The sequence below is a fragment of the Boleophthalmus pectinirostris genome, unplaced genomic scaffold (genome assembly GCF_026225935.1).
Source record: "Boleophthalmus pectinirostris isolate CB_2022bp ecotype Guang Dong unplaced genomic scaffold, ASM2622593v1 HiC_scaffold_19, whole genome shotgun sequence".
NCBI lineage: Eukaryota > Metazoa > Chordata > Actinopteri > Gobiiformes > Gobiidae > Boleophthalmus > Boleophthalmus pectinirostris.
The window spans coordinates 55,413-73,796 of NW_026571140.1; the positions used below are offsets into that span (position 1 = coordinate 55,413).

The 18,384-nt window shown below is 41.5% G+C and overlaps 1 long non-coding RNA gene across 1 annotated transcript; it reads right to left on the reverse strand.

The window, feature by feature from the left end:
* Window positions 1–6,259: 6,259 nt before the first annotated feature.
* On the reverse strand, window positions 6,260–7,662 carry LOC129409260 (uncharacterized). Its single transcript, XR_008632327.1, has 5 exons — window positions 7,354–7,662; window positions 6,902–7,041; window positions 6,685–6,776; window positions 6,437–6,540; window positions 6,260–6,358 (listed from the first exon to the last, which is right to left on the reverse strand). It is a non-coding gene; the product is annotated as an uncharacterized LOC129409260 (long non-coding RNA).
* Between the last annotated feature and the right edge of the window lie 10,722 nt (window positions 7,663–18,384).

Genomic DNA, 18,384 nt, shown 5'->3' on the forward strand with positions numbered 1-18,384 from the left:
TGGAGCATCTGAGGAGACATCATAATCAGAGTTTATCAAAGCACATGGAGTGGATGAAGCACAGGTAACTTTCTCCAAACATCCTTGAGTCCTCATCTCTGAGATCTTTCTCAATAATGGTTTAAATATAAAAATCTAAATGTTTTCTGTCCTTGAAATTAAACATGTCTAATCTGCTGACAGTACACTGTTGTTCTTCACAGAATACACAAGATGCTCCTGTTCCACCGTGTATGAACACTGAGCACTCTGATGTTCCACCCTCCAACAGAACGGTTAGTGTTCTAAGGTTACGTTTACACTGAATCACTGTATCCCAGTATCGGAAACTATTTAGCGTCCAGACACGTTTCTGTGTCAGTAAGTCTATTCTATCCACACAACTTTGCACATATTTGTTTACATTTTACAGAAACAAAACTTGCATAAACTAAGCGCTCAAAAAAACTGTGACAGAGGGGTGTTCTGCTGATGGTGAGTCTGTTCTGTGTTTCTGTTGGAGATGGTTCATGTTAAACTTTTCAGAGATTATATGTCTGCACACAGAAACACAGACACACGTTTATATGAATGGACATATATTCTAGCCTTTTAGTGTTTTGGTGGTGAATTACTTCATGGTGCATAGACCTACATCAGAGTATCAGTGTTTTCAGGCATCCACACAGTGCCGGATCAGATCTGTACTCAGATTAGTGGGAGCTGGCTGGCGGCACCAGATCGTTCCGTCTCTGGAGCCATTTTCCATCGGATTAGGGTGAACGAACTCTGCACCCAAAACAACTCGAATACGTTCTAGTGTGGATAGGGCCTAAGACTATGTGATCGGTTCCATGGAAAAAGTGGTTCTCTGATTCAAAGTTCAAAGTTGTTTTTTTTTTTTTTAAAAACAAGGCTTCGTGTTAAGAACCTTAACGTGACAAACCGATATATGCTCTGATTCAATGAACACAATTCATTTCTTTATTTTAACATTCTTTCATTTTAATTCTACTATTTTTCCTTTTTCTTGCAGCTTTTTCAACAGTCCCTGGACTTGTATCAGGTGCTTCCTGATTCTGAAGAGGACTTGTCTGTCACCCTCGCTGTGAGCAGAGGATCCAACTACAGTCCATCCACAGAGACTATGAGTCCATTTACTCCATGGGCCACGTCTGAAATTTATTCAGATGGAAACAGGGAAGCCCCACGGCTTTTAGCTCCTGAAATGATGATTTCCATGGACACCCCTGGAGGAGCACACACAATCTTCTTAAACAATCATGATGACCCATACTACCTCTCACTACCAGACACCCACCTCCGAGGAGCAGACGCCATCAGACACAAGCCAAAAGAATGTGCGGCCGGGCATCACAGAACTCTTACCAAATTTATGGAGGCACATCTCCACTCTGCCCACTGTGGTGGAAGATGAAGATACTGATCTCTCAAAAACAGAGGAAGAGCTGGAAACTACTTCACAAGGTGAGTTTTCTATTTAATACAGTAACACTTTATGGCTGTTATAGTGGAGGTGTTGTTTTTGGGGCAGTTGAAACTGAGGAGCTGCAGCACAAATGCAGAGCTCATTCAGCTTCTGAGTTGTGGGTTCAAATCCAGCTCATTACAGTTAAATGAATGTCCTAGCCTCTACTCTAAGGTTTCCTTATTGTATTTGGTGAACGATGTAGTAAAAGCTGTGCCCTGTGAGTTGTTCTCTGTGGTTAGAGTTGTAATTTTTCATTTGTAGTTTGCCTTCACAAGAATCAAGATAGGCCCAGCTCAAGTTGAGTAGCTCTGCTTTTCTCTCTAGAGCCTGTGAGGAGGACCCGTTCAGCTCCTGAGATGTGAGCCATGAAGAGCCTCATGATGTTCATACAGAGTGGAACAGTACCGGGATGTCCTACAGCTCTGCAGGCATGAGAACCTCTCCAAACCTGGTCAGGAATCTTTATGTTACAAATTATATCACCGTGATTCAAAGGGAGAGCGCAGAAAGAACTCAGTAAATGTTATACATCTAATTTTGCTCTCAACATTTGTTCACTTCCAGTAATTTTAATTTCTGTCACGTTAGTATCGAGGCATCCGAGTTAATAGAGGACAAAGATTTATGAGCAAACTGCAAAATGTCATGTTATTACAAATGTGTTAAAATACAATACTATATAAGTTAAGAATTTAAATCATTGTTTGAAAAACGTTGAAATAAAATAAGGTGTGAAATCACCTTGCACCTTCTGTAGTAGTAGATCTTGAGCAGTACTGTGTCACATTAATATTCTGGCCTGTTGTGCCTATTTTCATCCACAAACATTATCATTTAAACAAAGAACAGAATATGACTGTTATAACTAGTGCTGTCATGTGATTAAAAAAATTTATAGATTAATTAATTATGATCTGTAATTAATTAATCAAATTAATCTATTTTTAATCTCACCTAAAAATTGCTGAGAAAAGCCTTCAATTTGAGGTATTTTCATTTAAATTCATTATTACATTATTGTGGCAGATCAAAAGACTGATATAGAACAAAAAAAGTGACTTTATAAAGTCATTTATTGTTTAACAAACTTTAACAGATGCAGTCACATTCCACAGTATCATCATTATTATTACTATTACTAATCTGCAGTGTTGGGAAGGTTACTTTTAAAATGTATTCCCCTACAGATTACAGATTACATATCCCAAAATGTAGTTTGTAACGGAATCCATTTAATTACTTAAAGTGAGTAACACAATTTGAATACTTTGGATTACTTGATATTGTCATTCTTTTTAAAACTACATGAATGTAGCAACCGCATCCTGCAAATGTTGTTCTTGTTTGTTCTCTTCAAATTGGCTGTTGAGCCCAAGTCTCCATGAATAAGAAACTGTTTGCTGTAAAGTAGCAAAGACTAGGAAATCTGAACATAATAACTTTTGTCTACTTAAAGACAATAAAAAGTCCAGTCTTTCCTTAACCATATTAAAAATATTATTGATAGAGAAATGCTTTATATATGAGATAACTGATTTTAGTCCTGGTTTAGACCTGCTTTAGTCCTACTTTAGTCCTAGTTTAGTCCTGAAATGGGTTAGTCCTGGTGTTAGTTCTGGTTTAGTCCTGGTTTAGACCTGGTTTTAGTTCTGGTTTTAGTTCTGGTTTAGTCCTGGTTTAGTCCTGGTTTAGACCTGGTTTAGTCCTGGTATAGTCCTGGACTGGGTTAGTCCCAGTTTTAGTCTTGGTGTTAGTTCTGGTTTTGAGGCGCACAGGAGTTTACGCAGTGTACCCTACCCTAACGTACGCGGCGCACGGGAGGACAGCGGTGTCCGCGCAGTAACTACGGAAGGAAACGTGGTCCGCGCGTTCTCAGGTTAATGACGATGATGAAGGTGTGTGTGTGTTTGTGTGTGTGTGTTTGTGTTTGTGTGTGTTTGTGTGTGTTTGTGTGCGTGTCCCCTCATGTGGCAGGTCACTATCGGACACTAGTGCAGACATCATGAGCCTATGCAGGTTGTTTTCACCAGTGACATTGAAGTTGTAGGCGATTTTATATTTGTTATTTTCTTTTATATTTCACGTCGGGAGAATAATTTCCAAGACACATATGTGTTTTTACCTGTGCACTGCTGACTCTGTTCTACTGGCTCTTCGACCTCGTCCATTGTGCGACTGATGCCGCCAACGTTAACATGACGTTTACATCGCTCTTACGTTTTGTGTGGGTTTCCGGCAATGAGTGGAATTACTGAAATAAAAAATGTATAAATGTGTTTTTTTTTTGTGTGTGTTGTTGTCCCAACAACACATAAAAACAGATTTTATAATAAAGCAACTCGCATACAGAAACAGTAAAGTTTAGATTAGAGATTAAAAATGAGATTAACGCGATTAAAAAACATAACGCGCTAAATATGACTGTAATTAATTAATCGCAATTAACACGATAATTTGACACCTAGTCTCACCTAGTTATAACACAGTAAAAAAGTGACCTAATGGGGCCCAGGGAGGGGGGAAAGTGGGGGGTGGTTGGGTCCCACAAGGCTCTGTCATGCCAGGAGGCCTCCACTGACCAGTAACTACAAGAGTATCTGTAGTTTCAGGTGATTACTTTGTTAAACAAAAAATAGCATAATTTTAGAATGTAAATGGAGTGTGGGCGTCATTGAGTTTTTTAATCGAAATCATGTAACAAATGTGGATACCAAATTTTGTGTATCTATGAAAAATAAAACCTTATTTTTCCATAAAAAATTTCTAGGGGGTGCTATTGCACCCACTGTACTTACATCAATCTGTGCAGGGTTGGGGTATGAACTCACAATTAAAATCTGAGTGAAATCGGCCAAAGTTTGTAGATTTTACCAATGGAATAACATGGAGAGTTTATGTCATCGCTATGGCAACGCCATAAAAAATATGACATGGGTGTCATTGACTATTGCTTTGCGATACTAATAGACCCTTCGCCAGCCTCTGGCACTTGGGCTTAATAATTCGATCAAAAACAATATATCCGAAAACATTAGAACAGCATATTATACATTTTTTGAAAGCTCTCGACCTCCTCCACGTCACCGTGGGGTCATTGGTGAGTGACGGCACTGACGCGCTCTCATTCACCCATGCGCTCGTCGCTCCCCATTCACTCCGCGTAGTGTAAGCAATAGGCCCTACGCTCTGTCGGGCTCAGGCCTAATAAATAAATAAAAATAAATAAATACCACCCCTTACTCTTATGCTGTGACTTGTAGTTTACTGAGTTGAAAGTTAAACAAGTAGTTCAAACTGGAAACTGATCACAAGTAATTTGGGTTATGAGCTAAGCCCGCTACCTACACTTAAGCACATGGTACCAATTAACTGTGTGAATATAAGACCTGGTTTTGTTTGTGGGGGTCTAAAATACCTCTGTTTTTCCATCCATCCATCCATTTTCTTCTGTTTATCCGGGGCCGGGTCGCGGGGGCAGCAGTCTAAGCAGGGACTTCCAGACTTCCTTCACCCCAGACACGTCCTCCAGCTCCTCCGGGGGGACCCCAAGGTGTTCCCAGGCCAGCCAAAAAACATAGTCCCTCCAGTGTGTCCTGGGTCTTCCCCGGGGCCTCCTCCCGGTGGGACATGCCCAGAACACCTCCCAAGGGAGGCGCCCAGGAGGCATCCGGAACAGATGCCCGAGACACCTCAACTGGCTCCTCTCAATGTGGAGAAGCAGCGGCTCTACTCTGAGCTCCTCCCGTGTGACTGAGCTCCTCACCCTATCTCTAAGGGAGCGCCCAGCCCACCCTCCCTGAACTGCCACCTTATCGTGGTGGAGGGGTTTGAGTGCCTGAATGATCCCGGAGCTATGTTGTCGGGGGCTTCATGCCCCTGGTAGGGTCACTCAAGGCAAACAGGTCCTGGGGGACCGGTCAGACGAAGAGCGATTCAAAAGCCCTATATGAGAGGCCAGCGACGTCGCCTGGATTGGCGTTACTGGGGCCCCACCATGGAGCCAGGCCTGGGGTGGGTGCTCGCCAGCGAGCGCCTGGTGGCTGGGCTTTCCCCCACGGGGCCCAGCCGGGCTCAGCCCGAAGGAGTGACGTGGGGCCGTCCTCACGTGGGCCCACCACCTGCAGGAGGATCCATATGGGGCCGGTGCAGAGAGATCTGGGCAGCAGTCGACGGCGGGGGTCTCGGCAACCTGATCTCTGGACATGGAGAGTGACTCTGGGGACACGGAATGTCACCTCTGTTTTTTTTTTATTCTTTCATGCTTTACTTTTAAAAGGGAGTATGATGCTTTTTTTTTTTTTACAGATTTTTACTTACTCTTGAACCCTTCACTGTAACAAATTTCCTGTAAATTTTACAATAAACACCTGCCAATTTTGTTGCCAGGTGTTTATTGTATTATTTCAATAAATTACTGTAAATTGTATTTACAGGTAAGAGCTGGGAACACTTTACAGGTTTTTTTGGGGGAATTTTCAGTTATTCATTGGTTTGAAGTTTACAGTAAATAATTGCTCTGCAGCTTACAGCAAAACCTTGTATACCACATTCACAAGTATTACCTGGCAATTTTGTTGCCAGTAATTCCCTGTAATTTAAAAAAATACAGCTAATCAATGTATTGTCATAAGAATAGACAGACTCAGAGCTAAAATGCATTCAAACATTTATTAAAAAAAACAAACAGTTAACACAAATACACATTAAAATATGTAAACAAAAGATGTAACAAAATATTTAACACATGTAACTGACAGTTGGACATGAGCTGATGTATAAAGAGCCTGAAGAGAAGAGACATGAGGATCCTTCAGCTCTGTGTGAGCTGCACTCAAGTCCTTTAGGCTCCTTCTAGATCTGTAGTCCTGTGTTCACCTCATGAAACATCTGCAATCACAAAACACACAGGAATCAAAGGAGGTAACAGCAATCTGTATTATTCTAATGTCATGCAGAAATGCTCACCTGTGAAGTGCAGTGGATGCAGTGAAGAAGTGAGTTGAGCTCAGACACAGAGCTGAAATGTGACCTGATCGTAACTGATCAGTGCTCAGTATAAACCAGGAGACCTAAACACAAACAATCACATTTTATTATTAGAATACACCTTCAATATTTACACTGAGAGGAGTGACAGAAAACAACTGTGCTTAATGTTATTATAATGACCTCAACATCCCACCACTAAGTGTGTACATGAATGACATGCTCACCAGTCCAGTGTGCAGGAGGCTTCTAGTGAAGAATGCAGGCAGCTACAGAGGTGAGGTCCTCAGTCTCCAGTGTCTACCTGGTCTGGTGACACCTAAACAAATAAATACATATTTTTTATTAAACATGGTGTTCATTATTACACCTGCAATCACAGAACATTGTCTTCCATGTTTTTTGACATGTCTGGCCAATTCTTTAATTTAATCACAAGTTTACCTTTACTTTACTCCAGTGCACAGTGGACTTTTATATCCGTGTTGATGAGCCAGCTCAGCTCATGGTGAGATAAGACCTGGACCTGGTCTTCTCTCTTCAGTCCACCATCTGGTGTAGGCCGACTGCACTGACAACTTCACCTGAACAAACACATTCACATTTGTATCAAACATAGACGTGTAAAGCCTGAACTGGCAATATGCTTTTGTAGTTCACATTCACAGCAAATAGGCCTAAACATATTCACAACATTAATAGACTGACAAAGATTCCTTTGAAACACATCACGTGTGCACTGCTCCACTGCTCCTCCTGCCTGCTCCAGTGTGTCCGCGGCCCCGCCCCGCACACACCTCTTTCCCTCCATGACACACGTTCTACCCGGGCTTGTACCAGGACCAGTGCCCGCATTCACTGTTCACATGTAAAACAGCGGCTCAGCCCGCGCTCACCTCTGATAACCACTGACTCTAGTGAGCCCCACAAACTCCTGTTCTCCCGGAGTTTTACGACGCTGCGGCCGGTGTCTGCGTTGTTTCCCGCACACTGTCGTATCATTCCGCGCTCTCCTCGGTTCACCGCGGCCTCTCGTGAGCGCCATGTCCGCTCTACCGGTGTGTTCATGTGTCGCAGTTTTACCGCGGCGCGGCCTCGTCTGGACCCGGGTCCGTCCGGCTCAGCTCGGATCACCGACACCGCGGTGCCTCGCGCGCAGCAGCAGCTCGAAGATGAGCTGCACCGGGCTCGAGGGAGTCGGCCATTTTCCTCATGTGCTCATGTAAACAAGCCTATACCGGTCTAAATGCGCATGCGTGACCACAGATAACAGCGCGGTTCTGTTACGTTTAAAAGGCTACGTTTACGTCACAGACACAGAAACAAACAAATAAGCTATCATACAAGCTGTATTACAGCGGGGAAAAAAATATAAAAATGACTTAAAAACAAACAACCAACAACAAAACAACAGGTTACTTACTCTTTTGTGGAGTGAATGGACCAGTGCATTATCCCGATGAGCTCCTCTTTGTCTCTGCTATTCTTAACTGAATGTGTGCGGTGTAGAAACATTTGAAAATACAACATTTACATGTAATATCCTCCCAGCTACAGTAAAGCACAAACTCATTTTAATTTACAATAGGCTGTTGTAGAAAAACTTCTTACTAACTGTAGTATTTTTTTGTCCCACAATGCATTGCAATCTACAGTTATGACATGTAATTTGTGAAAGCAAGAAGCAGTTGTAAAAGTTACTGTAGAAACTACAGAAATTTGTTAGAGTGTTGACTTGTAATGGCCAGCAGTTTTCATATATTATGCTGAGAGCTGCTGTAGCTAACACATGACTTAATCTGGCAAAATAAAGGATGGGTGAGTTCAAACTTTCAACTTTGTGATTGGAACAATATTAGGGCAGAAGAAACAAGCTGTCTAGCTTAATGTCTGATAACAACGGCTCCACCTGGTATGGCTATGAAAGGGAAAGTGATGACCTATCTGTGAGACCAGCACCCTTGGGCTCCCCTCGCTTTAGCCTGTCAGCTGGAGGAAGACATGTTTTGAGCTGCACTGGTTGTCTGGTCTGTTTGTGGCTGTGCCTGACATCTCTCTCCTCCCACAGGGGCTGCAGGGACACAGTGACCCTCATTTAAAGAAATGTTTGAGTGCAATAGAATACACACAATAAGTGGCTTCATATCCATGTAGATGTTCCACAGTACAGCATTATATCAAGCCTTTGTTCAATTAAATTAATGAACACTGCTGATCAGTTTTGTGAGCTTGGGGTCCCAATCTCACAATGGGCACAGTGGATAATGAGCAGTAGCTAGCATGGGATGCTGGGCAGTGGCATATGTGTGGGGGGAGTGGTGGGTGAGGCACTGCCTGTCAGTGCGATGTCCATCTCCTCTTCACTAATAGGATCAAACACAGGAAGGTCGTGGCCAAAGAGCCAGCGGGGCGTGGGCTAATGCTGCACGCGCGCCATCCGTGCCCATCTGCTGGACCCGTCATCCATGCCCATCTGCCCAACCGGTCCCCAGGGATTTACTATGACTCATCACTTCGTGTGTGTGTGTGTGTGTGTGTGTGTGAGAGAGAGAGAGAGAGAGAGAGAGAGAGAGAGAGAGAGAGAGAGAGAGAGCGTGAGAGAGAGAGAGAGAGAGAGAGAGAGAGAACATGGGTATTTATCACATTGTGGGGACTACAATCTCACATCATGGAGACCTGCCTCTCCAATATACAAAAAAACTTGTCCCCATACACTGGAAAAAAAAACAATATCTAGCTAAGTTAAAATGACTAAGAACATTTTACTTTATTTGAGTAGCTTCAACATGACAAGTAAAATTATCTATCAATGGATATCAATGGAACAAGTGTGTTTTTCTTAATTTAAACATTAAATTTTGTTTCTTATTTTAAGTGCAAAAAGTTGTTGTTTTACTTATTTTAAGTATAGCAAGATGTATTCATATTCATATTTTAAGTACAAAAAGTCTTAATCCACTGGCAGATCATTTTACTTGTCAAGTGAAATTTATTCAAATCATGATAAAACTTTCTTAATTCCAGTCAACTTAACTTGACTAGATTTTGCATTTTGCAGTGTGACGTAAATCCTTTATTCTTGCAACATAGTTTATTTGTTTATGTACTCACATAAAAAGTGACCTTCACAAAGAGGTAATATTGCTGTGCCAGGTTAGAGTAACATTGCAAATTACCACCTGATTTAAAGTTCAGATATGTGTTAAAACACACTACTGATCAAAAGTGTTAAAACACCCTAGTTATTTATTGCAGTTCAAGTTGTGCAAGTCCAGTGAAGAGCTTGAAATGGTACAAAGGTAAGAATAGAACAGACAGAGTTTAAGAAACATATAAAGATAACAAAACACAAGTCCAAGCTCTGCCAAAACTACCGCAGGAAAAAAGAACAAGATGGTAAAGCTTGAAAACATGGAGTGTCCAGCACAGTGTCCAGACTTAAACCTCATCGAGCTGGTTTGAGATGAACTGGACAGAAGAGTCAAGCAACCTACAAATGCCACACATTTATGGGAAGTTCTACAACAGACTTGGGATGAACTTTGAAGAATATTTGATTTCTATTGTAAAAAGAACGAGTCACGAGTGTGTTTAGCTGTTATATCTTCCAAAGGTGGACACTTTCATCAATCAGAGTTTAGAATATGTTTTGTTCAACAGCAAATAGTAAAAAAAAAAAAAAAGGAAAAAATTTGGTGTTCTAAAACTTTTGACCAATAGTGTAGGTTAAAGCTACCATCCATACATTTATTTGATTTTTTTTCTTTTTCATCAGTAGATGGTAGATCTGAAACCTGTGCCCCCTTTCCTGGCCCCTCCCCTCTCCCCTCACCTGGCCTTTGTTTAGACTCACCTGTGGTCTCTGGTCTTCTGTCAGGCCAAAGCTGGCACATGATTATGACTGGTTATATGGTTATATGTGAGAATGCAAGCATGTTCGGTCGGCCAGTCTAATTATGAATGGTAGTTTAAGGTTAGGGTTTAGGTTAAGGTTATAGCTAGCCTTAACCTAAACTTAAGGTCACACAGGAAATTAATGCAAGTTAATCTAATGTCCCCAAGAAGCATGAAACACCTGTATGTGTGTCAGTGGTAATTACCCCAGGGGTCACCTCTAGTAAGTTTCCCATTGTTTACTCATAACTTTCAAGATGACACATGCACATGGATTATGTCCTCTAATACGTGCAGGCTGTGAAGAGGGGGCCACACCAGAACAGCTTCTTTTTAAGTACATGGACAATATTGTCCTTTTTTTTTTTAAAGCAGACTAATACATGGTGCAGTAATTGCGGCTCAGAGTGGAAAAGCTGCTCACGTCATTCACTGCCCTGTGGAACCACTCACCTTTGACCTATCAGAAGTTCCTCCAAATATATCTTGGGTTCATTCATTCTGTGAAAATGTGAACGTAAACTGTACAAGCTTAATTAACAACATAAAGAACTTGTATACCTCAAACATATAATTAGACTTGTTCACTTAAGGTTGAAGCCAACCTCGACTGTCTGAATGAAACTTTTATCATATCTTCATATCTTCAGTATGTTTTTTGTAGTATAAATTGGATCATTCAGCCTCAAGTGCATTGAAAAAAAAACATTCACCAAATAAATTCATTTGCATTGTGCATGTATTTCTACCCTTGTGTAGCGGCCTGTGGACAGTTCGCTGAGACAATGCATGGGCAAACATAGCATTGTTTATGAACCACTCCTATAATAATGAACACAGAATGAACTCCATGAATGGGCTATTTCTGCCCTCTATTCTTGGTGTCGCACCCCTTTTGTCCACATAGTTAGTCATTTGGACAAATTTTGAATAGTAATATATACAAAAATGTGCTTTATTGTTACCCAAAGTATCACTGCCATATGAGATCACAGCAACAAGTCAAACAGAGATCATAGTCATTAATTATGCCTTATTTGTCTCTTGTTATTTTTGCTACCTATTTTGAATTTATTATTACCGTTTATATGTTTTCTCTTTATCATATATTGTGATGTGTGAGCTACTATGTCCAAATCATTTCCCTTGTGGATTAGTAAAGTTTGTCTAAGTCTAAGGACCATATCTTGTCCCCAGTCTTAGGGCAAGTGCTAGTGTTAATGAGGGGGCATGTCCAGGATGGGTTATACTTTGCTGCTGGAGGCTGGAGTGGGACGGTACAGGTACATTTATGGTGATGGCATCTGAATCAGTCTGTGAGTGCTGTGGCATTTAAAATCACTGCCAGCGTGGGTAATGTTTGCAATCTGCCTACCAGACTGCAAATAGGGGTGTGGGGAAAAGTTATATATGGATAAAATAAAACAGCTCCACAAGATGCAGATGCAGAAGTCTGTATTCAAGAAGACCTATGAAGAATTATGCTTATGTCTGATATATATTTATAATCTATGACATCCATGGATCATTATCTTTTTTTTATTTTTTATTTTATTGCCAAAAGTACAAAATAACAGGCAATTTACATTAGAACAAACAAAAACAGGTGTCGAGATTTGGCTCATAACTCTAGTCATATGTAGTTAAGTACAGTAGTCAGGTAGGGCATTAAAAAACAAACAAAAAAACTACTCAGTCAAATAAAGATGGTACACGTGACCATCGCCTTAAGAAAATATCCATTTTGAGTTGAAGCTGGGCAGTCAGACACTCAATCTGATAAACGTACTTAAATTTTTGTGTCCATTGAGCAATCGTTGGTGGGAGATCATTATCTTTTAATTTGCACATTTTAAATCATAATATTAATCTAAAATGACTTAATAAAAGAAACAAGTGCACTGATTTCTGAGTGAAAACTGCATTGCCCAGTCAGAGCTGACATTGCCGTAAACATCATCACAACAAAGAGCTGTGTTGCTGTTGACCCCTCCTATGGATTGTGAACAGCACTGCCAGCACTGCATCACTGAAATTTGTATTAAAGAACAGAGTAAGTGCAGAGCAGTGGGCTTATGTTGGTCGCAGTAAAAAGTGGGATTGATTGGCAATAGGACATCTTGAAAATAAAGGATTAAAGATTACTCAAACATGCACCAGTCACTCAAAATACAACTTTAGAGGGGGAAATGAGAAGGCAAACCAATTATAACACCGTCAAAAGCTCTGAAAAGTTGATTTAGCACAGTGCTTCTCAAATAGTGAGAAGCCCCCTGGGGGGGGGGGGGGGGGGGGGCGTTTGACCTCGGGGAACATGCTTTTTTATTTAGATTTTTTTTACTGTCTTAAGGGCCGTTCACACCAAAGCGTCAAAAAACACCTTCACGTTTCTATTTGGAGCCTTTGCGTTTGAGTTTAGACGCCCCCGACGCTCGTGTCTTGACGCCGTGGACCAACGGGAGAAAAATACTTGACGCGCGTCTGTTGCCCTGGAAACAAGAGCCCGGTCCCGGTCTTTTCCCGAAACAATGTCAGACCAGACTGAGAGACTTTAGTGTTTTTATGACATAAAACATCAACGGAGGAGATCGGGTCCACGACTGGAGCGAGTTTATATTTATACTCCACTAATGACACTGGATCAGTCCTGGTCTAGTCCTGGTCTAATCACGGTCTAGTCCCGGTCTAATACCGGTCTGGTCCTGGTCTAGTCCTGGTCTAATCACGGTCTAGTCCCGGTCTGGTCCCGGTCTAGTCCTGGTCTAGTCCTGGTCTAATCACGGTCTAGTCCCGGTCTAGTCCTTGTTTAGTATCGGTCTAGTCTCGGTCTAGTCCTTGTTTAGTCTAGGTCTAGTCCTTGTTTAGTCCCGGTCTAGTCCTGGTTTGGTCCTGGTCAGGTCCTGGTGTATTCCTCGCGATCGGCTCGGTGATTGTGGTGTATATATTTATTCTCCGCTCATGTTTGTGGTTCTCGTTCTGGTTCTCGGGTTTTTCTTCCTGATAATAACGTCGCTGCGTCACTGGATACTCGTCCCTGATTGGTCGACGCGGCGCGTCTGACGCGAAAAGTTCAGCATTTTCAACTTCTTGACGCTGACGCTTTGGACGCGCGTCTTGGCCGCTGACGCCATAACGCTGTAGACGCGCCGCGCTGACGCCAGATTCGCGCCGCGCTGACGCCGAAAACGCGCCGCAAAAACGCAGGACGCTCTAGTCGCGCGTCCACATAGACTTTACATAGAAAGTGGACGCTTTGACGCTTTGGTCTGAACGGGCCTTTAGAATAAAGTGCAATTGCACTTCCACTACATTAGGGGGCAGAGCGCTCTCATTGGCAGAGTGTGCGCAGGGAGAATTCGCTCGGTGGTGTAGGAGTTTTGTTTGCACTGAGCATGCGCGCTTTGCACACAGCACAGAGTTTGAGTATGAAGTGTAGACACGAAGTGTAGCAGACCCTCAAGTGACACCATGAAAAAATATTTAACAGGGATGAGAAGACAGACAGAGAGAGACGGAGATAAAGAGACAAACAAAAATCTCCCGAAAGCTAAGACGTGGAAATATGACGAAGCGTATGTAGCGCTTGGCTTCACTGTGACTACGGTGGGAGACGAGGAAAGACCGGTGTGTTACTGTGTCTAAAAATGTTGGCAGCGGACAGCATGAAGCCCAATAAATTAAGGCGTCACTTAAATACATTACACCCCAATCACTCTGATAAGCCGCGTGAGTTTTTCAGCAAAAACGTGCCGAATATTGCCGACAATCATCCCGCTTGTGACTGCTACTTCAGTAAACCAGCGAGCATTGTTGGCGTCATATAAGGTGGCAGTGTTACGCAGAGGTGCACTTATAACAATTTTATAGACAAATGATACTATCTATAGTCACGCGGGGGGGCGCGAGATGTTTTATTCGTCCTAGGGGGGGCATGACAGAAAATAATTGAGAAGCACTGATTTAGCAGAACAGGTCTGTTTTAAACTATAGCTTTGAGCCACTTGACATAAAATCACTTTAATCAGGCTTTGCTCAGAGTAATACCTTGGATAGGAACCATATCAGAACTGGACTTTTTTTTTTTTTTTTAAATGAGTAGCTCTAAGTATTATTCACATTAATATGAAAGCCTACATTGGTCCTCACATATGCTGCAGGTATTGATTATCACACATCTGTCAATGCATCCAACATGGCAGCATTTTCATAAGTCAAACTTCTTTTTGTTTTGACAAACCAAAAAGAGTAAGACATGTAACGACACATGAATTGGACAAGTAAATCAATTACACAAAATTGTTAATTGCAGTATCTTTAAAATGATAAACCACTTTTTATATAGAAAAATAAAAATACATTTGAGAATGTGAGAAGTACGAAGTACATACAGAATGGAATTATGGTCATTTAGTTTCATAGATTTTGACAGAAAACAATTATTTTATTGTTACTTTTTTTTTTCCCAATATGTATTATGTGTAAAAAGCATGGTGACTCTGTATAGTCTTGTGACACATAAGCAGTCGAAGGCAGTAACAGCTTGGCCTTAACACATCCATGGCTTTAACACAAGTCCAATTGATTTGTGACTTTAGGCTCTGTGTGACCTTGGTGGGGATCATCAAAGATGCAGACTAACAAAAAACATTCTCAGATTACGTTCAAATCTGCCACTTAAGTACATTACATAAGACAGAGCCTTTGTGAGGGTTCAGATGAGCCCAGATGGTGCAGCCTCGTGGGATTACCCAAACCCTTAGAATAATACATTGCTAATGAACAATAGTCTATGATTATGGTATTAGCCCAGCAAGACACAAAGAGGTGAGAGAGCTAATTCCAGTCGGGCCGGCCCCCAAGACACCTCTCCAAATGCCCCACAAATGATTCTTTTCCAGACTGCAGAAACTGCAAAATCTCCACACTCACCTGAAGTTTTGATAGTTTTCATTCAGACAGGTAGATGCTCAATACACAACATCAAAGCAAGCATCTAAAATGCAAGCCCAAACAGTTTGGTCATGACATCAAATGTTTTCACCAACGTAAACAAGGAGCTGGATTGTAATTGCATAGTATTTTGAAACACACAGAAATTGACGATAAATCTTTGACATATAAAAAGGAAAATCCATAATTGTGAATTTCTGTTTTCGTGTCTTTTGCACAATCCCAAAACAAGCATTAGAAAAGGTTCAAACCACCACCACAGAGTTTTGAAGCACTTTTTCATGTTACACAAATTTTCATAATGGATGCAACAGACCCCAACAGTTAAAAAATGCGCCTAACTTCAGCGTGCTTTATGCAAATCCTCCCTAAGCACCCTGGGCCGCTGAGATGATGGTAGTCAATGAATACAGGCACAGACTCCATTGTTAGTGGTGAAAGCAAAGGGGCCCACATCAACAACTTATTGTTCTAATGCACATGTACAATACATCACATTTTGAATATGATGCAGCTAAAAGCATCAGAAGTGCTGTGCCCAATCCACTGGTATTATCCCGCTCAGAGTCTTGCATAGGGCAGCTGTTGTTACGTTATGTAATATGATGCCCCATATGTTCCACATGACTAATTACAGCATACAAAGGGAGGGCGGGAGCACTGGGCTGAGGAGAAAGGAGCCACAAAGAACAATACACAAGGAGAATGAGTGGACTGGACAAGTTTGGGGAGATGAGCTGGCCAAAGAATGCTATCATTAGTTCCTGTTCCTTCGGTTTATATCAACAAGTGTGATCAGCCTTGCAGCAAATGTCTACATGTCCTGCTGCTCCCATTGCTCCCCAATCAGTTCAAATTGATTGTGATAGCTGCGAGCCCTGACCTACTTAGAGGAACAATAGCCCCACCAAAGGCTGCTTGGGGACATTGGGATGGTTTTGGGCTGATGTGGGTCAGTCTGGCTTGGACATGTAAGGATGGGAGTGAAGTGGCAGTACGAGCCTCTTTGACCCCAAGCGACAGAGAGCTCTGAGAGGAGACAAACTTGTGGATCCCAGGCCACAGCAGACGAGACGCTCACCGCTGCGCCAGGCAGTACACAAGGGACCCTCATTTACATGAAAGAGGGGGAGAGTCACTGGGAACAGTCCAAATGACTCCAAAACACTGGTCACTGGACAAATTGCCATTACAATATAACACTTTTGAACTTATTAAAGGCCCTATATTATGCAAAACTGAATCCTGTTCGCTTTTAGCCAGTTTGTAATGCTGTTACCTCCTCAAAATCATACCTGTAGTGTTTTGTTTCATTTGTTTCATGTTGAAATGAAAGCATTTTGTGAATACTAAGCATGTTTTCAAGCCCAAAAAGACATTCTACATGACTCAATCTTCATAGCAGTTTTTATTTGACATCATTAGACCACATATTGATGTACTTTTGGTTATTTTTACCTCACTGGAAACAAGAAGCAAATTTTCATACGGAAAGATCAAAGCGTTTACCGCACGGTGCATTTCTTAGGTGATTTCACAAACGAGCCAAAGCTGTTCTCTTTAAAAGTGACATAAAACATGAGTTCAGATGTCCTGACACAAGAGTGTGAAGGCTGTGGTACTTAGGGGGCACTTCGAACCACTGCTGTCACTGCTGCTCAGACTGTGACTCTGGGTCCTACAGGTGGACCTTTTTAACTTATTTTACATCGTATTTAATTTAATGAATGAATTACCTACCACATTTAATTACAATTAATAACATGGGCTTATTAAAAACAGCCAAAAGCATTAGGGTCTGTTTAAAAAAAATCCCAATAAATAGCAACAATACCACCAAATTATACACAAATATTAAAATAGCTTAGCCCACTGATAATAATCAGCTGGCAAAAAAAGGAGCCGCCCCAGATCAAAAAGTCCAGGGCCGATTTCTTCTACCAGTCCAGCCCTGGGTTATACGTTGATGTTTTTTTTTTTTTTTTTTTTTTTTGTGGCTCAAATGATAAGGCATACATGGTTTATGTTCTTTAATGTTTTACATGCAAACATTTTCTGGTTTCAAGATTATGGTTAAGGTTAGTGCCAGAGGGAGGGTTATGGATTTACTTTCAAAGTGATATTTTTAAATTTATTTATTAATTTAACATTTATCTAACTAAGAGAAACCCACTGAGATTACAAATCTCTTTTCCGAGAGTACCCTGGCCAAGAGCCAGCGCAATTTTAAATGGGAACATGCTTATGTGATCCAATATTCCATAAAATCAGTGAGAAATTGTAGGCCTAGGATAAACAAACAAACAAATAAAAACTAACCCTAACCCTAAGCAAATTAAAGAATACTGTGATATTATGGTGTTGTTTACATTTCCCCTTGACCCCATTATTAATTGCACATAGGTCAGTGAAGTGCGGTGAGGTTTACAGCTGGTGAGGCAAAGTGCAGTAGGCTCAAAAATGTTGATAGACACTAAGCTACTTATATTTATTTAATAAAATTGTAATAGTATTGGGTTTTGGGTTGGTCACAAACCTGCCTATAAAAAGGGTGCTATGCTCTACACTCATCCCTCCTTCCTGAGCTCCGACCTCTGATGTCACACACTGGCGAAGCCAAGCTGTCATGGCTGCAAGATGCGAGGCCTTGAATGGACCATGTTTAGGCGCACTAAGATTGCTGTTTAAAGTTGTCAAGCCCAAGAGTTGCAGAGAGTGTGAGGGCATTTTGGGGCATCTGTGGCTCAGTGTTGGGCTATCCTTGGCGTGTTTGGGCATTGTCACGATGAAGTTACCTTGACTCCTGTTGGCAGAAAGCCTTTCCTCTTTCTGTGTACTGGGTCTGTTCTAGGGTCATGGCCCTTGGTGAAAAGACTTGCTCTCTGGAATCTTCGTCTTGTGGGAAGCGCTACTGGAAGGCATGCTATTGACTGTTGTAATCGTCGTGAGGTAATCCTAATGGGTAATAAATTCAAAGCAAAGCATATTTATGTCTCACATCATATTCAAATGGTGTTAATATTAATCCACTAAAAGACACTGCTCTGCTATAAAAGCATTGAGGTTTAATTCATTATTTTATT